General features: G+C 47.2%; 1 protein-coding gene across 4 annotated transcripts in view; it reads right to left on the bottom strand.

Annotated features, from left to right (window-relative positions):
* Positions 1-12,363, bottom strand: part of LTBP2 (latent transforming growth factor beta binding protein 2) — a 122,716-nt gene that overhangs the window by 71,932 nt on the left and 38,421 nt on the right. The gene's annotated exons all lie outside the window — the stretch shown is intronic.

The following is a 12,363-nucleotide window of genomic DNA, read 5'->3' on the forward strand; positions in this document are numbered from 1 at the left end:
TGAATACCATGAACTCAGGGGACACCTGAAGTAGAGATGATGCTGGAACCATTCACCATGCATGTCCCAATACCGTACAGCCAGGTGATGAACCTGCTCAGAGTAATTAAGAAAGCCAGTCTGGGAAACGTGCAAGGAGAGGCAACAGCTGCTCCCAGCCTCTTATTCACTTTCCTCTCTGCCTGCAGTGCCAGCCCTATGCAGGTCCTTCTGTCTGCCTGCTTGTCTGTTCAATGTCCAGCAGAGGAATGGAAGACCATACCACAGCAAACAGATGGGCACCAGACATGAGACCCAGTTCCTCTCATCCCACTTGCTCCAGATAAACAGTTCTCTGGACCTAAGAGAGACCTGTGTGCCAGAGCGTCTGTGCAGAGGCACGCACAGAGCAGCACTATACTGCTCACTCACATTAGCAGAGCAAATAAGAAGCAACCCTGCCTCCGTAGGACTGTTGCAGGAACAGACTCAGTGCTGTGGGATAATATGGGCTGTACTAGAGTTTAATCCAGCAGCCCAGGGGTTAGTTATCTTTGAGTCAGTCACACTTGCACATGCCAGCTCCTGCAAACAGACAAAAATGGTACATTGTTACAACTGATGTTCTAGTTTGCCCCTGTTTTAAATTAATTGCTCTGGAGAGAGCTATGCAGAAGAGCAGCCTAACATCTGCTAGGAAGAAGGGAGCTGCCTCTGGAGCTGGTCAGTCTGCTGCTTAGGCCAGCCTGATCTCTCTTCTGTCTTGTATAACAGGGAACCATTCCAATAAGGAATCCAAGCTGAGGCTAATATACAAATGCCTGCATCCATTAGATTAGCGGTTCCCAAACTGGAGTTTGTGAACCCCTGGGGGTTTGTGAAATGTTACAGGGGGTTCTTGGGGAAAAATTCCCTAATGGCAGACAGAGCTGTCCCTAGGGACCCCAGGCAGCACTGGGCCAGCAGCCCAGAGGCCCTGGAGTTCCAAGAGCTAAGCAGATCAAAGTAAGCCTATCTATCACACTGAGGAGATTTAAACTTCAAGACTCCTCATAAGAAATGGAAAGGGGGGCGGATATATTTTGCTGTTTTTAAAATTAAATAGGCAGCTAGTATTGTTTTTAAAATTATTATGAAGAACAAGTTTGAGCTTTGTTGTAACGTGTCTTGTTTGCCTGGACTGCTCAAGACCTGAATGCGTGTGTAGGAGGAACTCTTTGAGTGGCTTCTTAAATACCTTCATGCTGTTTCACATCTGATACTCGTTGATGAAACATGGGAGCCTTGTCTTATAACAGGCTTATTCAAAGTGATACAAGCTACAAAAGTGAGATCTGGAAGAGTGTTGCTGTTTTCATAATATAATAAAAATACTATAATGATAAATAATAATAATAAATAGTGTGTAATAAGCATGTCATAAAAACAAATTTCATATTTCCAAGATCACTGCTTTTATAATTTATACTTGGGCAAAGGAGAAAATCTCTGAAAATATTCATTTTTAGGAGGGGGTTTGTGAGACTTGACATTGGGGTTCACAGGTTATTAAAGTTTGGGAACCACTGCGTTAGATGAATGGTACGGAGTCAGGTGAGGTGGCATTCTGAGGTGTCTGCAGCCTGATCCCAGGAAGGGGTTTGCAGTCATACGTACCATTTGTGCAGCCTGACTGGGTTATGCCAGTACGAGTCGCTCTCCCTCTGATAAACCATTCAAGAAATAAAGCAATTCTCTCCTAGCACAAGGAAAGCCCTGAGCCTCTGGGAAGCAGCTCCATCACTACCGTGGGCACTGCCTATATCAGATGGGACCATGCTGATGGAAAAAAGTCCTATAGCTCCTCTTATCTACCCTTCTCACTCCGGACACAAGTGGCTGTATGTAAGTTCCTCTCATTATGGGAGCTTCCTTGGAGAACGAGTCCTCAACCCTATCTGAGTCCTGGGCACTGACGAGACCAGAGACTCAGACAGGAGAGAAGCTGGGCTAAGGAAATAAACATAAAAGTCATGAATGAGGGAAACTTTACAGGGAACAAACTCCCACTAATGCATTTACAACTTTGGGGGTAACTTTGTTCGTAGGTTTTGGCATTTTGCAGAACCCAAGCAAAGAGAGTACAAAGCTGCTCCCAACTTCCAAGGCCATGCTCCTTACTGCCCATCGCAGAGGCATTCTTGTCCCCTGCACAGAGCTTCTTCCATTTAGCAGCTCTTGGGTAAACATCTTCCCACTCTTCCTGTCACAACCTTTTGCTATCATGCTGGCTCCTGGCTCCCCTCTGGTGACCAACAGCACCAACCGACCCGGAGCGCCCTGCCTTTGTCAGCATACGACTTGATTACAGTATATAAGCACCTTCATGGGGAGAAGATGCCAGGTACCAAAGGGTACTTACATTTATTGGAGAAAGGCATAGCAAGAACCAATGGCTGGAAGCTGAAGCCAGACAAAGTTAGGAATAATAAGGCACAAAATTTAAAACAGTGACCAAACTGTTGTAAAGAAACTACCAAGGAAGTAGCACATTCTCCATATTCTGTGTCTTCAAAGCAAGACCGAATGCCTTTCTAGAAGATATGTTTTAGTCTATTTATTTGCCTCAATATACGAGTAACTTGTTGAAATTTGATGGCCTGTGATGTACAAGAGGTCAGACTAGATGATCTAATGGTCCATGCTGGACTTAAACCCTATGAATCTATGAAGAAACAGATTTATTATAAAGCCAGAAGTCTGCAGGCCCAGATGGCGTTCACTCAAGAGGTTTTTTTGTTTTTTGTTTTTTTGCAGGAACTGGAGAATGAAGTGACTGAGTTGCTAATAAAAATATGCATTCTTTCGTTAAAATCAACTTCTATACTGGGAGGCTGAAGTATAAATGCTGTACTGATCTTTAAAAAAAACCCACTGGGGTGATCCAAGGAATTAGAAACCAGTGAGCTTTATGGTCAGTACCTTGTAAATTGGTTGAGTTGGTAATTAAAAATAGATTTGTAAATCGCAGAGGTGGACATGACAGGGAAAACCAGCAGGGCCTCTGTAAAGAAAAGGCATGCCTCTCTAAGCTGCTAGAATTCCGTGAGCATGTCAGCAAAAGATTGGCTAACAGAGAGCTGGTTAACACAGTTTATCTGGACTTTCATAAAGACTTTGACAAAGTGCCTCACAAGAGGCCATATATTCATAGATTCATAGATTCTAGAGCTGGAAGGGACCTCAAGAGGTCATTGAATCCAGTCCCCTGCCCTCATGGCAGGACCAAATACTGTCTAGACCATCCCTGATAGACATTTATCTAACCTACTCTTAAATATCTCCAGAGATGGAGATTCCACAACCTCCCTAGGCAATTTATTCCAGTGTTTAACAACCCTGACAGTTAGGAACTTTTTCCTAATGTCCAACCTAAACCTGCCTTGCTGCAGTTTAAGCCCATTGCTTCTTGTTGTATCCTTAGACGCTAAGGTGAACAAGTTTCTCCCTCCTCCTGATGAAACCCTTTTAGATATCTGAAAACTGCTATTAAACTGAGTAGTCACAAAGTGAGAGGTTAAAGTTCTGTCACAGACCAGAAACTGGCCAAGTAACAGAGAACAGAGTCAGAATAATTGGTCAGTTTTCAGCATGGCAAAGCTTAACAGTGGGGTGCCCTGAGGTTCTATGCTAGGACTGTTGTGTAAATGTATTTTTCAATTATCTGGGAAAGGATATGAACAAAGAGGCAGCAGCATTTGTAGATAACTCAGAATTACTTAGGTTATGCAAGACTACAGAGGATGGTGAGAAACTCCTCAGAGACCTCACAAAGGTAGATGAAAGGGCAGCACCAGGGCAGATGGGGTTCACTGTTGCGTAATACAAATTAATGCAGATCAGAAGTAGTCATTTTAATTACTCACACACATTGCTGGGTTCTTAGTTAACTGGAACCATTCAGGAAGGAGACCAGGGCATAACCATAGCCAAGTCAATGAAAAACTCTGCTCAAAGTGTAGCTGTGGTCAAAAAGGCGCTGGGATGTTCAGGTCGCTACCTGTGTAATGGAACCAGATCCCTCTGGGCTGGTAAAGCCCAGCAGAGAGAGAGTGGGCCCTTTGTTCACAGAGAATGTCAGTGCCAGGTGATCTCCAGGAGGCTCTGGTGAGACCTTAACACAAGAAACCAACTCTTGATGCTAATAATCTTGCCTGCTTTTGATAGGTATCTAATCTCTGAAAAAAGATTCTTGAGGATTCTTGTGGCTGTATCTGCAATCTTCCGATTGCCCTGAGATGGTCTATCTGGGCTTAGACCTGGGTAAGGGACAGAAACTGAACTAGCAGTGTTGGTCAGTGATCTCCTCCTGGCTGTGGATGAAGGCAGCACATCTGTGCTGATGCTATGAGGCCTGTGGCTGTGGTTGACAATGACGTGTTGTTACCAAGGCTGTGGTCCTTAGCAAGAATAGATGGACTTGCTTTGAAGTGGTTTCATTTCAGAAGGACCCAGAGTATGATTAGCAGCAAATGCTCTCTTGTTTGTGTGCAAGAGGCCACTAGGAGGGTTCAGAAGGAGACATGGGTGATAGCATTCACAGTATGAGGCATCTCATCCTAGCTGGGCATCTCTATTTCAGCCCAATCCCTTGGGGGAAACAGATGACCAAAGCCTTGTCTACACTATGTTCCCCTCCCCTGGTGTTAGTAATTTTGGGAGCCTCCGTGTTTTAAAAGAACAACATAGTTGACTCAGTGGTAAAATGCCAACAGCCCTGAGAGTCTTGTCTACGCTACAGCTGCCAACATTGCTACCACTGGTGGAACTCACCAGAAGCATCAATAATGGGATATTTTAGGGAAAAAGACTAGAAAGAGACAAGGCCATTGCATCTTTCAGGACAGACAAAACCTCTAATGAATTTTTAAGGTAAAAATACGAAAGAAAAAAAAAACCCAACAAATTTTAGACCTTATTCTTGAAGCAGCACCAAGGCTCACATCCAGTTTTTATTTCCCTTTAAGTAGTTTAATGTGATTTTTTAAGGATTGTGAGTTTCCAGATCCATGAAGGGCTCCCAGCACTCGGCCTGAGCACTGCTAGGATCTGGTTTTCATAAATGTACATAAACAAATACAATTTGTTCTTTCCATGAGCACTGGGTGATGAAATATGAAGCCAAGTTGGGGTCCCGAACATCTAGTCCCCACATCCAATGGCACAGTTAGCACTTCCCTTAACATCCAGTCTAGGCTCGGTTTCTTGCCTCCATCTCATTTCATACAGAAAGCAACAGTGGAATTGGGAGTCCTGTGTGAGTACAGCGCTCAAGAAAGCTGTGGCCAACTAGAGTCTGCCGTGGCGAGGAGCAGCCAGTGGCATACAGACAGTAGAACACCAGCCAAGACTGAGTCTATATCAAGACACCAACACGCTGGCCCTTCCAACCAGTGTTTCTCCTTGCAATCTTTCCCTCAGCTGTTTTTTTTTTTTTTGACACATCTGCACAAATATGCATTTTCGCCATTCTTCTAGTGCTCCCCATCAGTCTCTCCCAGCATCTCCCATTCATACAGTCCTACCCAGCCCTGACCTCCCACAGAAGCCATGGCACGGCTAGCCTGCAGATCTCAGACATTCTGCACACAGCTATGAACACCCCCAATTTGCTATCATAGCCCTTTTGGGAAAAGCCCATCCAATGTTCCCACAGCTCTCAAAGGTGCCATTGAGATGAGACCATGTGTTTCCAATAAAGCCAGCTGGCTGACAAGGGAAAAGCTGGAGGCCATGTAATGGATATAACTTCCTGGGAGCCTCACATACAATGGCAAGAACTCTAAAAGCTTCTGCTTTATATATGGAAGCATCCAAAAGAAGAGACACTCTGAGGTCTCATGAAGCAAGCATGAAGACACCCACTGCCTTGGTAATAGGTTCACTGTAGAACAATTTCAGCCCTGGGCAGCAGGGGCTCTCTGGGAAGCAGCACAGAGGAGCAGGCCAGTGACATGAGCTAATAGAAACTACAGCTCCTGTACTTCAAAACATACTGAGCACCTATCATCCTTGAGGGAGAAAGCACATGTGCCACAAGTAGGGGGTGGCCATGCTCTTTCCTCTGTCCAGCATCTGACCTCTTATTTGAGGGACAACTCCGGGGATTTTCAGAAACACCTATTTGTGTAGTTAAAAACATCCATATGAATGGACTTTTCAAAAAAAGAGATGAACTTTGCTGTTAGGAATAAAAGTTGGTGAGATGTGCTCATCACATGGGGGCAGCACCTATCCTGCGAAAGGCATATAGAAATGGAACAAGACAGCCTGCATGAGAAGTGATGGGGAAAAGGCAGCCAGGTAGGATCCTGTTTACAGAGAAGGATCTGTATCTGTGCATGGCAGGGGGGGATGTTGATTTGCTTTGAATTAACTTGTTTATTTGGTTCCATTATAGGCAGATGCGTTCCAGGATTTGTACATTAAGCTAGGTAACACGTCCGTCTGCTGCAGAAGTCACAGAAAGCAACCAGCAAGGAGTCTCTTCCCAGCTCTGTTTGCCAGCTCCAATCCAGCCCCCTGTCAGGCTCACTGGCTGGTTCAGGTTCAAGGTCGGGGAACAGGAAAGAGCTTTTCACCTTGAGAGCTCCAGCTGCAATCTAGCCCCAGGTCAGGGGGCTGACTGGCTCAGAGAGGTTGAGGAATAGAACCTTTCACCTGGAATTCATCTGTTTAAATGCAGCATGAGTCCGTAGTGGCTAGAAATCACCACCCTCTCACAGCCACTTGGTGTACCTGGATACATGACAGGACTTGAGTCTCAGTCCAGTTCCCAGTAGCCCAATTGCAAAAACCACATTCCCCCCTCCCCCCACCCCTTGCTGAATATCCCAGCAGTGAGACTAAGGGCTGAAAATAGTGACATACCCTCTCGCTGCTAGCTGGGGCTGCTTTGGGCCAGAGTAGGGGTTAAGAGGCAATTGCGGAGCTTGTCAACCACTGTCCATGCTCACACCTGTTCAAGGCACAGGCCTGAAAGTTTAGGAGGATGGGACAACCCCGGGGATTATGCAGTGAGACAGTGAAAGCCCCAGGGCTGTAGCCTCATGCAATCCTTCAGAATCCCTCAGCCCTGTGTTATTCATTTCCACACTTCCAGCCAGGCACATGGCCAGCACAGCTCTTTGCAGCTTAGAGCCTTTGCCTAGCGGCAATGTCTCTTCCTTTACAAAATGGGACTGGCTGCCAAGCAGCTGGTTTCCCTGTTCTTTATCTGTCAGGGCTGCTGACAGCACTCTCCATTCAGGCCCAGCATGTGTGACAGAAACAGCATGCAGCCTCCTGGGACAGCCTCCCTCCTTCTGAGTTGTTTTAGGGAACCCACCACAGTGATATCTGAGCACCTGGCTAATGTTTGCAGTGTTATTATGGCAAGGCTGGGGCAAAGTGGCAATGGCATTCTGCTCTGAAGGTGCTGATGTTTGTGCTCATCCTGATCTCTCCTGGGATCCAGATCCAATGGCCAGTTGCTGACAAAGCTAAGTCTCCAGCACACAGGAGTTTCACTCCTAAGGGTGATGGCTTCACTGCACCAGTGGAACGTTGCTGTCACTGCAGGAAATAAAAACACAGGGAGAGCTGGTCTCTCAGGTATTCTATAGAGGTTCTTATTCCATCTTGTCACTGTAGCCTCTGAGCACCTTCCTGGATATACTGCATTAAGTGAGGTGGCTAACATCTATATTGGTTCGCTCTCTCACTCTCTCCCAAGAGGAGAATTGTGTATGAAGTAGTGTTTTGTTTTGGTAGGGTTGTGTTGGTGATCATTCTCCTCCCCTTAGGTACATGCTGCTCTGTGTTTATATTAGAGAAGGCTGGTCAAAGAAGTGTGCCTTACACTTGGAAAGGAAAGAGGTGAGGTTTGTGATGCTCCTTGGTTCCTGGGGAGTTTGTTCCAGTCTTGGACCAGCCCCTGAGAAAGCTCTGTCTTCTGCATAGAAAAGGCAACTTGGATCCACCCCATGAAAAGTTTTAAGGTTGAAGACTGAACCCCTGAATTTAACCCTGAATTCTGCAGCAAGCCAGCACAGAGAGCGGAGTACTGGGTTGATAGGCTCCTGGAGGCTGGTGTTGCTGAGCAGTCAGGCTGCTGCTTTCTGAACTAATTACATTTTTTTTAAAGGTCAGCAATTTTATCACGAAATACAGGGAATTACAAGACCAAGCCTGGACCACCAAAACTAAGTCTATCTGACAGAAGGTGGCCTAGTCTTCTCAATAGCTGGAGATAGAAGAGGGCATTTTTCATGACCACAGCTATTTGGGTATCCAGAAGCTGTGAGGAATCCAGGCGGACACCAGGCTGTGGCCTATCTTAATGGTCTGAGGGTAGATGCCCTCAGTGGGGCAATGTTGTAGAGGTGGAAAATTCCTCCAAGTGCTTCCCCTCTCCCCACCACATCAGTGTGACACAGGCTTACACAAGTGTCCAACCAGCTTCTTCAATATTTCACCGGCAGGGGCCTCTGCTGAAAGCTAAGAACTAGCTGATTGTCCTGGGTATTGTGAGATCTTTGCACAGGAAATAACTGTAGAATTACATAACACGTGGGATATTGGGGTTCAAAACTGTTGAAGCAAAACTTGTTTCCTGAGTGAGGCAGGTCTCAGGGCTAATTCAATCAACGTTGAGAGCGGTGAATATCTGTGGAGACAGCACTTTGTTTACAGTCTGAGCCTGGTGGAGGCTTGAGGATTTAGAGACAAAAGAACCCCAAGAAAAGTCTCTGAACTAGGGCATCCCCTGGGGTAAGAGACAATAGTCTGTAACTATGTAAGAGATGAAGAAAGAGCACAAGTTATTAGCCACTACAGAAGAGAGACTCTGCCGGGGGAAGCCTCATAAAAGGTGGACCCCAGCTTTCCAAACTGGACAAGTGCTGTAAGAACTAACCACTTGGAGAGAAATACCTTATCAGACAGGGAAGTAACTTGTTAACAAGCATAGGCTACAGCAGCGGTCGGCAACCTTTCAGCAGTGATGTGCCGAGTCTTCATGTATACACTCTAATTTAAGGCTTCACGTGCCGGTAATACATTTTAACGTTTTTTAGAAGGTCTCTCTAAGTCTATGATATATAACCAAAACTACTGTTATATGTAAAGTACACAAGGTTTTCAAAATGTTTCAGAAGTTTATTTAAAATTAAATTAAAATGCAGATCTTATTAGTTTAGTGTGATCCTTGCCCTTGCTTTTCCTTAATGCATTTTCCAATGTCTGGTGGCACGTATTTGGATACTTTAAGCTGCACACAGGCTTCTGAGTGATCAGTTGTTAATTGGCTGGAACCCCAGATTGGCAGCTGAGGTGAGTGGAGCTGGCGGCTAGTAGGGCTGAGCAGGGTCAGAGGCCTGGACCCTGTCTGGCAGGGGGCCTGCGCTGGAACTCCAACTGGAAGCAAGGTGATTGGGGCTGCGGTGGGGACCCCGGCTGGCAAGGGGCCAGCAACCGGAACCCCAGAGCAGCGTCGGGCTGAGCGGGTCAGCCCGCCCAGCTCTGGGGTTTCGGCGGTGGGCTAAGCATCTCCGCCCACCCTCGCTCTGGGGTTTCAGCCGTCAGCTCCTGCCACCCAGAGTCTCAGCCCGCTGCCAGCCTGGGGTTCCTTCCCCCAGGCCAGCAGCAGGTGCTGAGTGGAAGCAGCGGCAGGACCCTGGCTGGCAAGGGGCCAGCAGCGGGAACCCCAGAGCAGCAGCAGGCTGAGCTGCTCAGCCTGCCCCGCTCTGGGGTTTCGGCCACTGGCTCCTGCCAGCCGGGGTCTCAGCCCGCTGCCAGCCTGGGGTTCCTTCCACCAGGCCAGCAGCAGGTGTTGAGTGGGACCGGCAGTGGGACCCCGGCTGGCAGGAGCCGGCGGTGGAAACCCCAGAGCGGTGGCAGGCTGAGTGGCTCAGCCCACCCCAGGTTCCATCAAAAATCGGCTCGCATGCCACCTTTGGCACACATGCCATAGGTTGCCAACCCCTGGGCTACAGATTGCATTTTGTTTTTCTTTTACTTTAACCTTATGTTTCTAAACCCTTATTCTTGTTTTTGTTTGAATCCCTGTCTCAAGCCCGGATAAGTAAACGTCCATTTAGTCTTACTATAGACACCTCTAAGTGCCTTGGGGTAAGGACAGTGTTGAACTGAGGTGAAAACAGGTAACTGGGGCTCACCACTTCCCTGGAGGCAGCAGATCGGTGATCACTGCAGGTATCCAGAAGATAAGTGATTGGGCACTCGAGTGTAAAAAAGTAGGGTGTGTAATTTGCTAGCCTGGAAATTGGAAAAGAGCAGGCTGATGGAGCCCAGAGTAGAGCACTTATGTTGCCAGCAGCCAGTAAGTGGGGAGGGCTTCCCCTGGGGGCACAGACAAGGCTCTCTCACACTGCAAGCAAGTGGCAGCGATTCACCCCAGGCACTGTGGGTAAAATCACCTCTGTCTTTCCTGGATTCAGCTTCCATCCAGCTCTTCATTCACTTGATGATCCAGGCCAGGCCTTTGGAGAGCTCGTGTGAAGGTCTGTAGAGCCATGTACCACATGGGTATTGCAGGCATTTTAGTCCATGTTGCCTCACCATCTGCCTAATCAACACCTAACCAAGAGCAGCAAGCAGAACCAGCAGGAGATACTGAGTGGGGAGAGTGGTTACTGGACAGAATGGGGAGAAAGTATTAACCACCCATGGGACCAGCACTCTGCAGTCAGTATGACAGTAAGCACTCTCCTGGCTCCCTCAGTTCAGATAGATCTGTCAAAGCCAAGGGCCACAGACCCCCACACAAGACCACTGCCTGTTGATTGGCCATGTGGCCTTCCCCACACAGAGCCACAGAGTAAGGACCTTCTAAAGAGAGACACCCCACTAATGTGCTGGTAATTTCATCCTTGCTTCTTCAGGCCAGAGTCTGTGCAAACAGCTCCAAGAGAGCAGCCCCAAGCCAGGACAGTGGCTGTCACACTCAGCTCCTGACAATCTGCCAGAACAGGCAGATTCACCTCTGTCTTATAACACCAACATCCTCCTCAGTATCAGCCCTGTCCAGCTGCCCATCCCTTCGGCCAGACACACTCCCAGCTCCACGCTGCAGGGGGTGAGCGAGGGAATCACTTCCCTCTCTGTAATGCTTCACAGCCTCTGATTTTCCACTAAAGCACCAAAGCAGTACGGACAGCTCTCATCACACCAATGTCCTCGTCTATAGGGACCAAAGGGAGCTGCTAGGCTTGGAAAGCCTCAAGCTGCTCACAGACCAGAAACTTCCCCTTTCTCAGGCTCTGAATCAATCCGGATGCAGCAGCAAAATAAGGCCAGACACTTGGGGTAGGCTCTCCTCAGCCTCCCCCCAGGACTCAGCTCACTCTGAGGTTGCAGAAAGGTGGGTAGGGACCTCGGCCTACAAAGTCTCACCCTTTCCCCTGGGCTCAAGGCTCATGACCAAAATCCCACGTCTTTTACCTCTGGAAACCGTAGTGTATGTTTTTTCTCAGCACCGGGGCAAACTGGTACCTTGTTAAGAAGCTGCCATTACCATGTCTGAACAGTGGATCCAGCTGCTGGCCCCAGAGTTCTAGTAAGACTTTTACTAACTTTACAGGACACAAGCGTTCATCTCCACATTCCTTCAATACCATTTAAGCCTCCCTTCTCTTCTGGTCCAATTCTGAGACTTAAGTGCAGGCACGCTGCTCCTGTAGATAGGCTCATAGAAATGTAGGGCTGAAAGTGACCTCAAGAAGTCATCAAAACTAGCCCCCTGCACTGTGACACGACCAACTAATCCTAGACTGTCCCTGGTAGGGGTTTGTTCAGTCTGTTTTCAAAAACCTCTGAATCCCCATCACTGGATTCCACAACCTCCCTTGGAAGTCTATTCCAGAGTTTAACTACACTTATAAATAGAATGTTTTTTCCTAATCTAACCTAAATGTTCCTTGTTACAGATTAAGTCTATTACTTCTTGTCCTATCACCAGTAGACATGGAGAACAACAGATCACCATCCTCTTTATAACAGCCCTTAACATATTTGAAGACTTATCAGGTTCCTCCATCAATCTTCTTTTCTCAAAACTAAACATGCCCAGATTTTTTTAAACTTCCTTCATAGGTCAAGTTTCTAAATCTCTTATTTTTATTGCTCTCCTCTGGACTCTCTCGTATTTGTGGCACCCAGAACTGGACACCGTACTCCAGCTGAGGCCTCACCAGTGCCAAGGAGAGCAGGGCAATTACTTCCCACATACAACACTCCTGTTAATGCACCTGTCATAGCTTTCCTACTCAGATCTGAACCTTAGAGTTCAGAACATAAGATGCTAGCATGAAACCTCCAAGCTTAATTACCAGCTTAGATCTGATA

The sequence above is a fragment of the Chelonoidis abingdonii genome, chromosome 4 (assembly GCF_003597395.2).
Source record: "Chelonoidis abingdonii isolate Lonesome George chromosome 4, CheloAbing_2.0, whole genome shotgun sequence".
Taxonomy (NCBI): domain Eukaryota; kingdom Metazoa; phylum Chordata; order Testudines; family Testudinidae; genus Chelonoidis; species Chelonoidis abingdonii.